This window comes from Grus americana, chromosome 1 (genome assembly GCF_028858705.1).
Source record: "Grus americana isolate bGruAme1 chromosome 1, bGruAme1.mat, whole genome shotgun sequence".
Lineage (NCBI taxonomy): Eukaryota > Metazoa > Chordata > Aves > Gruiformes > Gruidae > Grus > Grus americana.
The window spans coordinates 197,435,220-197,450,438 of NC_072852.1; the positions used below are offsets into that span (position 1 = coordinate 197,435,220).

A 15,219-nucleotide genomic window follows, 5' to 3' on the forward strand; every position below is an offset into this window, starting at 1 on the left:
AGGGGCTCCTATTCAGTTGTGAACTGTAAGAACTATAAGGCTGAGTTACAGCTCTTGCTTTGCTTTCCCAGTTTAAATTGATCTGAAGAAAAAAGTACCCCAGCAAGACAGTTTAGGCTACCTAAAAGTTAATATAATAAATCCTTATGTCTTGGTGTGATTTACCAATTCTCAAGTCTTCCTGAATCTATCAGGCTCTGGTGTAAACACATTCAAAGAGACAAAAGATCACAATTTGATATCCATCTAGAAGTAATTCATATTGTGTAAAACAAGGTGCAAAAAATTAATAATCCAGTAGAAAATTCCCTTGAGAAACTTATTTACTACTGCTTATGAAAGGCTCCAACATGGATTTCTAAAACTGTACAATCCACGTATAAAATACGTAAAAGGAATTTGAGGCGTTGCATCTCTTCTCTTGAGAGCAGGTTAAAGACAGAAGAAGATGTTGTAGCTTGACTGCGATCAAAAAGGTAAGATATATCCCATTATCTTTCCAACAGCAGTAACAACAGATCCAACTTGGGCTGCAACAGCTCAGCGATACGCAGAACTTGTCCCCCACACCACCACCATCCCTTTTTCTTTTTTTTTTTTCTTTTTAAATAAAGGCATACACTCCAGGTAAGTACTGCTTCGGTATAAAAAAATATGCAGTATGTGGGCACACAGCTCACAGCATTCAATTTTAATTGCTTCTAGAAAAGTCCTAGAAAAAAACAAGCAGCATAAATCTTTAAATTCAGAGTTAATGTTGAAGTTTAAAGCAATTCAAACTGCTAGGTAAGAAAACACATAATTTCACCGCAAACCATTTTATTGCTACGCTGTGACTCAAAGAGAAAATAAGCGTATCTTTTACAAAAGCTGCTTCAATATATCTGGGGTGTTAATAAGCTACATGCCTAATTAATATTTTTTGAGTAGTTAACGATACATTACACAGGCACTAAAATTCTTCAAATAAATAATACACTGACCTAAAGTATAATTTCCCCCCCTGCATTTTCACAGGTTGGAAATACTCTACAAAAAAATGCTTGTAACATCCTCATGATATTTTTACCTTAAAGTGTTTTACTATTTGGATTTTGATAGGGACAAGGAGCCATATTCACACAAAAACTCCGTTATGCCAGATCATTAATCAGCACAGCATTGGGTAACAATTCCTGCCCCACAGATCTTCTACCCTAAGTTCAAGGTAGGTGCAAGATGAGAAGAGAAAGCACAAAGAAATGAGACAGTACTGGTTAGCAAAATAAATAGCAACAGCTTGATTCACACTCAGATTTTTTTTCCCCTCTCAGGATTTACAGAAAACATTTAAAAATACAGACAATTTAGAAATCCGTGTAGGAGTCTTCTAAAGCTGCAAACTAAATAAAAACCCCTCAGTTGATCTGGAATAACCATTCACAGCAGTTCATCACTTTCTAGAGTCAAAGGCCCTTCACTGAAACAGCTCTGTTTGAAACAGAAGAGTCTTACTGCAGACAACAATGTTTATATAGTCACATCACAGTAAAGAGATACACCACAGTTAAAGACTAAAAAAATGAAATTTAAAATCAGATCTTATTCTGAAGGTTCCCGTTCCTAAAATCATTGCATTAGTAGCCTGGAACAACATTGTTAGTTGAAAGAATTTTCCAAGCGATCATTAATCAGTATTTAAATTCAATAGTGGAATATCTATCAGAATGTAGCACAGAGACAATGTTGGTGATCCTAAAACAAACATTTTGAGGACTCTCTGAAAAAAATTCAAGTCCACTCGCGAAAGTCAAAACGTGGCTCAGGGATTCTTGTTAGATATCTTTGAGTCAAGTCCACCATCTGGAGAAAAAAATAACTCTGCAGATTTGTCTCTTTGGGCAACTCATTGCATACTAGAAATTTATTTGCAAAGAAAAATAAGCAGTCATTAGAAACAGAAGGGAGAAATCTGGACAAATTTCAGTTTAATTCATTAAATTTCAGTTTAATTATCCAGAGAAAATGAAAGTTTAAAGTGCTTATTCAAATCACTTGGGCTGACCACGTGAAGAAAAAATCTATCAGCAATTTTTATATTGTGTTCTGAAAACACACTACTTTAAAACAGCTATCATTTTCTTATAACCACAAATGATCAACTTTTAAAAAGTCACTTATTTTTGTTCTAATAGAGGCATATTTACTTTCGTCTTCAAGTAAAATAATTTGCTCGTGCCAGACAAATGCAAATGAGAAAGCTGTTATGATCCTAAGCCGAATGTGAAGAGCCATGCAGCGCTGTACAGTTGAGTACTTCAGAGACCAACAAAACAACTTTCTGACAACCCTGTAGAACAAGACTTAAGAAAAATCACCCCTCCCTCCCAACACCCCACCTCAGCTGCAGGGGAATAAATCATTCTCATGGAAGAGTGGCCTTGTGACCATGGCACAGCACTACCTCTTATCTGGTCCTAGATCTGGCTTTGCAGGACTCCTTGTGACTCCTAGACAAATCCTAATCTTGCACAGTTAATCACTGTTACTACTGAAGAGAGAACAAAGATGCTCACTGAAATATTTTTAGGTGCTTCTAATTTAATCATTGTTTGCAAAGTGCAAACAGAAAGAAGCAGACTAAATTCAAACAAAGGAGCTAAAAAACCCAGAGGCTATACCAACAGGTTCACAGATTACAAAGAACTTCAGGCAGTCACCTTCATCCATCTGCCTGACCTGACACAATACCGCGCTCTGTTCACCCTGATCCTAAAGTCTCTGATGATTAAGGCAATCTGCTCTCACTCTACCCTATTGCAGCATTTTTCCTTTCCTTCTAACAGAACAAATCAAGTTACTCCCATTACCTCTTCTCTTATACATCAGCAGAAAGAGCAGAAGACCACTCCTTCACTGCAAGGACTTCTTCCACTTCTGAAGATACACATCTCTCTTCAGCCCTATCACCTAGATTAAAAGAATTCTCTTCTGCTCAGTGTTTCCTAGTAGGTTATTTCTTCTGGATGTATGATCATTCTTGTTGCTTCGCTCTAGCTGTTCTGCCTTGGGCCACCTATTTGTTTGAAGTCAAGTGCTCCACATTACACGCTGCTCCTGCCTAGGCTTCACTAATGCCAAATACAGTGGAGGGATGGTTTTACACGCCTTGCACAGCATCTTCCACTTTATACAACCCCAGTATGGTATCTGGCTTTGCCTCACTGTGTAAAGCTATTGATTCATGTTAAGGTTACAAGTCATACATTTTCTTCACATTTTTTTCTGCAGGACTGCTACTTATTTGGGTTTTGTTTTGTTTTTAAATATTGCTTCTTAACATACACTGAATGCATGTTCATTCAAAGGGGAAACCCAGACTTTAGAACTTATTTGGTTTTCTATTTTGAAGATAAAAATGCAAACAACATGGAAATTATACGAATTTATGTCTTGATGAGTTGTGATCATATCAAAACCAGAGAGCATTCCTGTTGCTCACAGCAAGTTATTCATAGGAGCAGGAGATGATTACTTATTCTATCTCCTCATACTAGATGTTCAGAAATCACAGGACATTTTCTCATGCTCCAGGAAAGGTACTCTGCTGTTGGGTCCTCCTTCCACTAAGTTCTACTCATCAAAGCAGTGAGGAAAAACCCTGGCATTTTTCCTAGAATCATAGAAATCATAGAATCATTAAGGTTGGAAAATACCTCTAAGATCATCAAGTCCAATCATCAACCCAACACCACCATGCCTACTAAACAATGTCCCAAAGTGCCATGTCTACGTGCTTTTTGAACACCTCCAGGGACGGTGACTCCACCACCTCTCTGCGCAGCCTGTTCCACTGCTTGACCACTCTTTCGGTGAAGAAATTTTTCCTAATATCCAATCTAAACCTCCCAGGACGCAACTTGAGGCCATTTCTTCTCGTCCTATCACTAGTTACTTGGGAGAAGAGACCAACACCCACCTCACTACAACCTCCTTCTGGACAGCCTAGCCATTGTGACCTTTCATACTTACTACTTCTAGCATCGAAACAGGTCTGTAGGATCTATTACTCCACATATTTTTTTGCTACTAGGCTGTTTCTGAACTTGTTAGTTTTTAAAGATTCATTTTAAACATACCTATCTAGCAATGAGTAACCAAAATCCATTTGAATTATTTATGGTATTAGAACGTAGATGCTACCTTTTTCCCCTCACACTTAACTGTTTGCAGTAGTCCCACGTATATTTATGAACAGACTCACCCTCTTCATACCTCCATTTTAATGTATCTTTTAATAAAATTTTAGTATCATCTAACTCATTTTCATTTGGACAATTCCACATTTGAATGTTTGGCTGGTAAAACATTACTCAGCAGAGAGCTCACAGTGATGGGGGAAGTCACACCAGTGACTTTTGTTAACTATGGATATTTGTGCATCGTTAATGGCTGTGCCACCAATTTTCAGAACTGACCGTCCCACCCATTTCTACCTGCGATGAGACAAAACAACTGAAAAAAGTATAACATTGGTTTTCATTTTTTAAAAAAGCAGTTTAACTTAAAAAGAACAATACTAAGCAAAGTGCTTTTATCCCTAAATTATTTTGCTTTTGCAATCATGGCCTCAACAATGATTCTATTAAGATTTAGAATGAATGACTTTTTAATATTTTAGACTGCAAAAGTATTATATTAAACAATACAGGAACAGATTCAAATGCACAACCAACTCCACAATCATACAAAAAAAAAAATCAACTTCAGCTGTCTGTGAGCAAGTGCCTGAGAAGCTTGAAACACAAATAAGTGAAAAGCGACTTGCTGTGAAGTTTGTAATTTGATGGCATGAAAAAAATCAAAAAGGTTTTGAAAGGCAACTGCAGGGGCTTACTAAGTTGTAGCATACTTGAAAGAGCACTTTTGTGACATAGGGGTAGAAATCTAAAATATTGATGTGGTTTATCACTTCCCAGTTAGGTCCCGTGACAAGTAAAATTGTGCAGCAAAAACCTACTAGCCCTCAGCTAGCCTTGCAAAATCCACACCACATCTCAGGGTCTGTGACCCACAAAACATTCATGCCTTTAAGGCAGATTTGTCTGAACAACCCTGTTAATCTTCAGGTAATCCTAACATACACCAGAACGATTACTTATTATCAAGGTGGGATGCTCCCCTACTGCATTCTTAGGGACTGGAACCTTTTTTTTTTTTATTTAAGATTTTACGGTTAAAGAATATAATTCAATTCTCTTTCCACTTTAAACAAAACTGTCTACTTCAATGCTAAATAGTACTCTAGCACAATGAAAGTGTCATTACAACCATATTCAAATTATAATATCAGCATTTTTCTGGAGTTAATTAATTTCCTTGAATTCAAAGATGTGCATTCACAATTAAAACAACTAATTTCAGTCACATCTATTAACTGATTTTGGGCTTTAAAATAAATTATCATCAAAAGACCACCACAAACACTGGTAGAAACAATGGCTCCACAGAACCCAACATGTATTAAATCTAAACATTAAAGTCTTTTTTTTAATTAAAAAAAGATATGAATTGTTAAAAGCACTGGAATTTTAAGTTATTATTTAATACTTCCTGTTAATTTTCTTCTTATAAAGACCATCTGAGACCTGTTAAAAAAAAATCAAGCATCTAAATAAATTCTCATTAAAATCAGGAGCCATTAAGATTCCCAGTAACAGCCAAACAAAAACAAACCCCTAAATTATCAAAGCACACATGCTCAAAAATTTTCAAAGTACAGAAAGTATTTGGATAGGATAAAAGATAGAGGGATGCTGTATCTATGCCAGGAAAGCCTTCTGCTAGTTACCATCACCATATTTTATCTCTGTTTCAGCCTGATGAAAGCTGTTGGCCTCACTATTACATTTTTAGGCTCTGAACACACTCCAAGAATTTCTTTCAGTTGCTGTCACTCAATTACTGCCAACTTGGGGCAATGTAACTTATTAAAGCCCGTGCATAGCCTAATACACAGGCATCTCTATTACTTTCATTAGAACTGAATTAGAGTTGAAAAAAAAATCTAGTTGTACTTTTCAGGCCAACCATCCCACTCCCTAAAAACGTACATCAGGACAAGCTGCAGGGAGGGACTTTCCATACCAAGTCCAAGGAAGGAAAGGTGGATATCATAAGCAAAAACATTATTATAGCAACTTTGCAGGAAAATCTGCTACCATGTCAAGTATCATTAACTCATCGTTCAAAAGTGTAATAACAAACATAATAAAACAAATAGTCTTGCAGAAATATATTTCCTGAGTGTTTTGCTACATGAGTGATTACTCTGTCCATAGGTCGGGATGACTCTGGATGCTATGGACATATCACAGCAGGATCAAACGCAAGAGGAGAGCGGGCACTGAACCTGGTTTTTAGGTATTATGTTATTCCAGATATAATTCCACATCCTTTTTTAATTTAGAGTTCTGCCTCAAAAGTGAGGATTTTGAATGGGTAATAAAAACACCAAGTACTGGTTTTGATCACTCATTTTGTTGAGGCAGCTTCCGCAGGTTGACAGGCATTCAGTAGCAATTTCGTACTTTCTGATATTTTCATGCAAAGGAAGAAAACTGCCTTATTTACTCTTTGGTTTGCATGCAGCTATGGTAACCCATGCCATTTTCTTTAACAGCCCTATTTTATTTTTGTTTTTCATCTAACTAGTACTCTCACCACTTCCATATCACTCTGCTAGTATTGACTAATACATAATTCCTCCTGTTCTGGATGAATTAAAAAAAAAGGTGAAAAGCCTATGCACTTTATCACTATGTACTTTCCAGTGGTTGTCTGGGCTTTGTTCTTACTTACTTGTTTAAAGCACCTTTGTGCACAACACAATATTTCAAACGACGCTCCAAAGATTTTTGTGTCACTCGTGTTCAGAGCAAGTCAGATAAAGTTGGGAGTTCATTAAGCGCAAGCTGGGGTAAACGTGCCCTATTTATAAGGAAAATTTTTCATAGGCTACTTCAAAATTGCTCAGATTTAGGGTTAATTGAAGGACTGTTTTCTTGTCAGTTTGTCAACTTTTCCTCTGGATTATGTGTACAGATCATTCATTTAGATCATGGCATTTTCTTCCTACAGCAAGATACAGATAAAACATTGTTATGGCTACTTCCTGTACTTGGAACAATTTATATTCCTATATCAAGGAATTCCTTAACAAGGTATTTAATACTGAAAAAAACAAACCTAAACTGTATCTAAGTGTTTCTAAAATCATACTCTAGGGTTTTTACTAAATCCTACTGCAGGGTTTCTATTGACTCGGTTTACTTCAAAGGTACGTTAGTGATCAAAGAGCTTCCGGTCCTCCACACCTCTCTCATGTCAGAACCACAAGTTATGTTGATACATTTTCCGTCTGGCTAGTACAGCTCATTGCCTTTACGACAGGAGAGCTGCTAGAAATTAGATATGAAGTTTCTAGAATGCCTTTCCTTTGTAGAAGTCTTGCCTCTGTATTTACATATCTGGATATGAGAGTTCTTTCAGCCAGTTTACCTACCACTGCTGTGTGACAACACACTAGATCACTGAGCCAGCCTTCTAGAAGGATTACTTACATTATTCTCTTTCCAGCACCATAATCAGATATCTGGCCATCTTGGAAAGCCAGCACATTAAAGATCAGACTAGTCACAAAAGAACAACTTTAAAGCTATAGACAAGAAAGAAATGTAGTGTGGTCTGCCCATCTGTTAATATCTTTGCATCCCCAAGATTTCATCTAATTCAGGCAGGACCTTTGCTATTAAAAATATAAAACCAGATTCAAATTAATTTAAAAAAATCCTCATACATATATAGATATAAAAATTATCTATATATCACATCCATATATGAATGACGTTCCTCAATATATTACCTATATCACAACCATATAATTCTGATGACATCATTTTACTTCAGTTATCAAGCTACATAAAAATTCTGGGATGAAAAAAAGTCAGAATATTTCTAACTTGAAAAAAGTCATAGCAAAAGTATTTTACCAAATCCAAATTCGACAAAACAGCATCATAAGGAATAAGTCCTCTTTACTGAAAGAATGCTAGTTCTGCACGTGGGCTTCCTGCTTTCTGAAAAGTGCAGCAATTCAAGACAGAATGATATAGTAACTACACTTGCTAGGAAGGGATCTCCTTTGCAATATTCAAAAATCCTCAGCTACTGAAACTAGAAGAAAGCAGAATATTTTCTAGTATTTCAATTAAAAAATAGCTGTGTAATATAGAAAACTTCCAAATCTTCATTTTTGTTATGATGACGGCACAGAAATAAGTACTCAGGAAAATGAACTGGAGGTGGAAAAAGAAGAGTACAGTCATCTGACCGTCCTTCTGTGCATGCAAACAGCTACATCCTGCTGCTGCTTCTCCTCTCTCATTTTAAGTACTGCATGACGGAATGAAGTCAGCACAGGTTTTAATGCACATTCCTTTTGCAAACAACTTATTTTCTCTTCTGAAGCCTTTGCGAGGGCAGTATAAATGGACTCAGATTGCTGCAGTAACAACTACTAAATGAATTTATGACTGACTGAAAATGGCAAGTTCAGCACATATGAAGTGATAGTCACTACCCAAAATTGTCTGACCAAAAGAGTTTCACAACACCTCTTTTTTTAAACACTTTCTTGTGAAATTTGCTTAATAACGAACCATTAATAGAAACCTGAAGCCTTTCGGACAGCTAAACAACGAATGCAACTGTTGCAAAGAGCTTCTACAACTTTACAATAACATACTTGAGTAAATTTTTCAGAAATCTAATAGTCCAATTTTCCTCACACAGAAATAAAGCACCATACACACTGACAGGAAATGTAAGTGGTATTGCTTTTGTAAACAACATAGGGATCAAAAATATTCCCCCCACACTCTTCCATATTAAAAATCCCTATTTTTTCTTCATTCTATGCATTCTTATGAAAACATTCATCACAAAAATCCTTGACATTTTCTGGTTAAACATGATACTACTTGGGAAACACTTACTCGTTTTTCAAAATACTTTTTATATTACCTGTGTAATTATATGACTTTCTGCTTAGCTACATACTCCCCCTGCCCCCAGTTAAATCAGTCTGCTATAGGATTCTCCATACTTTCATTCAGAGATCCTGCAAAAGAGATACATTATATATCATTTTAAATGGGCAGTGACTTTTTGAGCATTCTTCATAGTTAACAGGAGTTATTAGTAAGTTTAGCTGATTTAATCTTATAGGCATCAAGATATTACAGTCTGGTCAGCCCTTATTCTCTTGGGGAAGGAGTTAAAGGACACTTGTGAGGTTTCAGTAATTCCAATAAGGAACAAAGATATGAAATCTTTGTGAAAAGTCTTCACTGAAAAAAGGTTGGGGTTTTTTTTTTTAATCTTTTACATCATGTGTTATTAATTCACCTGTTCTATTTTTCATCACGAAATCTTTCAGCCTGCAGCATCTTAACATGATGAAGCGTTCCCGATGGGCGCAGCTCCTGAAGCCCATGTCCTCAAACATCTAAGTCTTAGATCTTCCTCCTGCATTTCTCACTGCACATATTCCAGCTCCCTCCTACGCCTTTCTCTGCCACATCCAGAATCCTCAAGCTCCTTTCCTGCCTGTTTTGATGACCAAGCGAGAAGGGCCAGCGGAGAGAGGTGTGCACTATGAATGACCAGTGAACCACTATCTTTAGAGTGCAGACAAGCCAAACTGAAGATGGCCCTGGCACAACTGTCAATGCATTTCTCCCAGAACACATGTACTCCTCTGTTTGACATCTGCTTTTCACGAAATTTGAAAGAATTTGACTGTTTTGATACCATATCTTTTTATGAAATGTATCTGAAATTTGCTAACAGATACACAACTTACTTGGGGGAAGGAGCAAAACGCCAGCACACCCAGGTAAGCTTTGTTTCCTTAAGCTATGCCCACACAGTATCAGTAGACCAACACAAAGGGTTTTTATTGTGGAACATACAACACTATTTGCATTTTTTCAGCTAACTCCAAAGCACCACCTTGTTTTCAGTTTAGAAACCACTACGCAATATGTGGACAGATGTGCTGCTGGTACTGTTATTAAATGTATGTTCCACCAAACAAGGACAAACTTCTCAAAAGCTACAGTGACATTAATTCTTCATGAAAGACACTGAAAAGGCCTGCCTTGATTTGATACCCTGTAAGGTAAAGATGTAAATGGTTATTAAAGATCAGTCCTGAAACATTCCATCTAGCACTGAAGGGCTCTAGGGGAAAGAGGAGAAAGAAAACAAAAGCAGTACTCTTCACAGCAGCATTTATAGCCGTATGAAGAAAAACCTACAAGTTACTTTCAACCTCAAATTTGTAGTTATCCTTTTGCGACAGTTCTTCACTACCTGTTAACTGATCCAAGGTTACAGGTTAAAAAGTATTTAAGTTATAATGGCATAGAAATGTCAGGAAAAAATACTCTGCTTCCATTACTTCTTGCGTCTGACAGTTCTGCAGCAGGTAAGTGAAAAATACCTCACTAAAATATCAATAATCATATAATTTAACTTCATGTCTTTAAATATTCATCTGCGTTGTTCTCATTTGTCCCTAAGACAACTGGTGGTTAAATAAGCAGCCTTCATTTTTTTGTCTGTTTCTTTTTTGCACCTTGTACTACTTTGATGTGGAAATTTTCACTGACTACGAAACTTCAAATTCAGTAACTCTACTTGCATTTCCTCTAGCCGGTAACAGTCTAAAAGTTAGTCTGCCTAGGTTTGGTCACAGTATTGGCTAGGTGAATTAGCAAAGCTCTTCTAATAATATATACATTACTCTACCTTGACCTTCCATTTAAACTTCGGACAAAGATTGTGTTTACTGTAGTTTCAAAACAAGGTATATTCATGAATAAAAAAAAGCATTGCCAGTACCACTGCCAGTTGTAAATGACAAGGCTGTGGGACTTAGCTTTTATTACTGCAGAGGCTTAATTATTTTGAGAGTTATTTATGGAAAAGATACTGAGCTAAGCAGCAAGAAAGTTACTGATAAACTAAATTTAGGTTCCAACAAACAAAACAAGTCAGTACAGCAATCAAACAGAGCCTTTGGAAACACCTGTGGAAGATAAAGAAAGGCTAAAAAAAATTACTCCATTTTATGATACTTAGATAAGGCAGGACTTGACCATCAGGCAAATGGGGCTTTGAATAAAAGCAGTAGTCTAAGAGAGGTGGATTTGGAAAACATTCTTGAAATTCTGAGATTTCTGACCTCTCCTTGCACCCTTATTTTCATTTGAATCAAGTTTATAAACAAGCTTTTTACTTACAAACAGAAAAACCTCTACCAAAAGTTACTCTATTCAGCACTTCATCTTACTATAAATGGGAATTTAACAGTATTGTGTGGTAAAAGATTATCAAGAACTTTTAGGATTGTTTCCCCATTTTTTGCTAAACACTGGTTGCTTGGATAAAAGTTATTTTTAGGTGTATCTGTTCATCTCACACATTATCATAAGTCTTGGGAGCTTTACTCTATCCCTTCACAATCCTTAATTAAAACTTGTTAAATGACCTTGCACTGCTTATTAGATCTGAGGTTGAAGACGATCAACCTGTAAAAAGCTATGCAAGACTACATTAATATTGAAGAATTGCTTGAATGGAGGTGGCCTATGAATTAAAAAAAATCTGCTCACTATCTCTAAAGATGGCCAATTTACAAAATCACCAGGAAGTCTTGCAATGAAGACCCAAATACAACTGGAGAAGTAGACTGAATATTGCATTTTCATTGATCTTTTCCATTTGATTTCAGTGCTACTTTTAGCACAGTAGGAATAGTATTCCAGCTAAGAGAGAGAGACATAGGGCTAATCCAAGAGATGTAAAAATATGAATCTCTAACACTTTAATCCTATAGAATTGACAAATACTTTAATCTCTCAAGACTCAGGTATCCCTTTCTAGAGATACTGTGGTTTCAGATGTGTTTCACACCCAAAGTTGGTTACAATTTGATGATCCAGTAGTGATGTATCTTTGATTTTATGCCTGCATAGTTTCCAAAGAAACTTTTAGGGATACATCATCTTTTTTCCCCAGGAAAATGGTACCATGTTCTCCCTCTCATCATGCTGCAGTCAAGATATATCACAAAAATGTCTTCTGTCACTGAAAAGGTTTTGTATTTCACTGCTTTCTTCCACATTGTTCCTTATTCCATATGAGCTATTTGATCTTTCATGTTCTTACTCACACCTGCTCCCACTTTATTTTCCCCCCACAGTTTCTCTTCTACTGGTTTCTCATGAGCTGGATTTTAGATTTTAAAAAAGCAATAATTGATTTTTTCAAGACAGATCAAATGGTGAAGATATAACACATCCACAGAAAGGCTGAGGTTGAAAGGCACCTCTGGAAATCATCTGCCAACTTGTTAAGGGTGCGCTCTGTCCCATTGTCCAGGTCATTAATGACGATGCTAAACAGCGCTAAATCCAGTATCAGCCGTTGGGACACCCCACTAGTGACTGATGTCCAGCTCAGCTTCACGGCACTGATCACAATCCTCTGAGCCCATCAGCTCAGTCAGTTTTTAATCCACCTCACTTTATTGTCACTTACTAGTCTGTACTTCATTAGCTTGTCTACAAGGATGTTATGGGATGCCGTGCTGAAAGCCTTACTAAAGGTGAGATAAGCAACATCCACTGCTCTTCCCCCATCCATCGAGCTAGTCATTGAAGGCTTTCAGGGTGGCTAAGCATGATTTCCCCCCTTCATAAATCCATGCTGACTACTCCTAATCACCTTCATGTCTTTCAAATGTTTGGAAATGGCTTCCAGGAAGGTTTGATCCGTCACCTCCCCAGTGATCAAGGTAAGAGTGACTGGCATGTAATTTCCCAGATCCTCCTTTCTGCCCTTCTTGAAGATTGGAGTGACATTTGGTTTTCTTCCCCTCAGGAACCTCCCCTGATTGCTATGACCTTTCAAAGAGAGTGGCCTCACAGTGATTTGCTTATATGAAGCAATAATTTTATACATCTCTATAGGTTTCTCTATGGTGAATTCAAAGATGTCTAAGCAGTATGACTTGTACTTTTCTGATTGGAAGGCTGGTAGTCCCGCAGCAATATACTCTGCATTTTTAGCTTCAAATCTGCATTTGTACAAAGCTGACAGACATTACTCAATCAAGAGCTTGACTTAACAGGCCATTGCCAACAATGTCCAAGAAGAAAAAAGCCAAATAGATTCTCATTAGCACAGCAGTTCTTTGGGGAAAAAAAAAAAAAAAAAAAAGAAAAAAGGTAAGTTTGTGGTTTTGGGGGGGATTTGAGGGTTTTGTTCAGGGTTTGTTGTTTTTTTTAAAGTCACTGGCATGAACATTGAATACTTAGTTTTGCAGTCTACACTTTGATTGGTTATTGGTTTTAAAGTCTAATCCAAAATATAATGTTCAGAAAGGCAGGCAAGGGAGCAGTCATGTTCCCTGCAAACAGCAGCATTAAGAAACACTAGATAATTTTAACTATAGAATATTCTGAATTATAGTAAATAACAACTCACAGGAAAGCATGTTATTACAGCCCATGCAAGAAAGCAAGGTTCTGCCAGACACATTGTTCTTTTGTGATCTCCTGAAAGCACACACTTACATAATGAAAAACACCTTGGAAACAAAAATCTAGGGAAATGCAACAGCCGACAACCAAAACAGCGATTGGGTTTGAGTTGGTTTGGGTTTTTTTCTCCTGTGAAAGCAAATCACTGATAAGTCATTACAACACCTTTTGGGAAAAAATGCCTATTATCTGTTTATATACTTAAACGTGGTAGAAGACCAGCCTGCTTGCTTTTAAAAGCTGCTAACTTCTTTCAAGTAATGTGCACAGCTTTTCCTACTATTTGTTATTAAGCATTTAGGTTCATTCCTTCAAATGACCACAGTTTTATAAGCACTGGAGCAGGACTGAAGGGCATTCCTGTATTTCTGAAGTAATCCTTGAATATTGATGAGGGAGTCATCCTTAGATTCAAGAGCTCTAATATGGAAAATGGTAAATTGGCAGGGTAAAAATTCCATATATTTAACTTTGCCTAAAGCACATACTTTAATGATTCACATCCAGAAAAGCCTGGAAAGTGACTAAGATGTTGTCTACAAAAAAACCCCCCACAAAAAAAACCCAAAACAAAACAAAACCCACCAAAATGGTAAATTGGCAGGGTAAAAACTCCATATATTTAACTTTGCCTAAAGCACATACTTTAATGATTCACATCCAGAAAAGCCTGGAAAGTGACTAAGATGATGTCTACAAAAAAAAAACACCACACAAAAACCCCCCAAAACAAAACAAAAACCACCAAAAAACAACACCATGGCAGTGACTTCTCCTCATTTATTGTTAAAAGAACATCTTTAATGTTCCCGCTAATCCCAAACTGGCAGCAGGTATCCTTGGGAACAGTCCAGGTCCCAGGAAGCTACGTTCCAACTACATTAAAGCTCGTCCGCCTGAAAGCTTATTAAAAATGAGTGCTCATCGAACAGCAGCAGTTAGCTGAGCTGCACACTAGGAACGCATTAAATAGGCTGCAGCATCCTGTGCTAGCACTAGTTTGCAAATGGTCACATCCACAGCGACAAAAAAACGTCCTAGACTAACTAGGACGTGGATGTTATGGACAAAGGCCAAGAGATTCTCATTCCTTTGGCAAGAGACAGGAGGAGGGGAATGAGACGCAGGAGCCTGGCACCATGTTACTTCCATACCTGGCTTGCCAAGTGGCAAATAATCTGTTCATCACCAACTCACACCAGGCACAATGAACAAGCCCAGAAAACTTAGTCTGAAAATTTGGGAACAAAAAAATATTTCATCATAGCGTCTCAACTGCAGCACTACAAATAAGATCTGTGAGATTTGCTCTGGTTTCTTGGGGGTTTTTTGGGGGGTGGTTTTGGGTGGTGCTAATGGTATGTTTTTAAGCATTGCTGCACCATGTGAGTGCTTTAAATAGTTTCAGTACAAAATCTATTATTCATTTAATATTGCGTTAATATATTATTAATTTAAATTGCAGATTAATCTTACTGTCACCACACAAAACCAGTGGAGGGGAGCTCATGTCTTAGCTGAGACTGGATCCTGACTGTGTGGACAGGCTTACTAGACACTAATATTG

The 15,219-nt window shown here is 37.1% G+C and overlaps 1 protein-coding gene across 8 annotated transcripts in view; it reads right to left on the reverse strand.

Moving 5' to 3' along the window:
- Positions 1-15,219, reverse strand: part of CDK8 (cyclin dependent kinase 8) — an 86,165-nt gene that overhangs the window by 24,001 nt on the left and 46,945 nt on the right. Inside the window, exon 1 of one of the 8 annotated variants that reach the window (XM_054848852.1) lies at positions 1,070-1,113. The exons of the other annotated variants lie outside the window; for them this stretch is intronic. The gene's annotated coding sequence lies outside the window, so the exon portion shown is untranslated. Of the gene's footprint in view, positions 1-1,069; positions 1,114-15,219 lie in introns of those variants that run through there. 8 annotated transcript variants of the gene reach the window in all.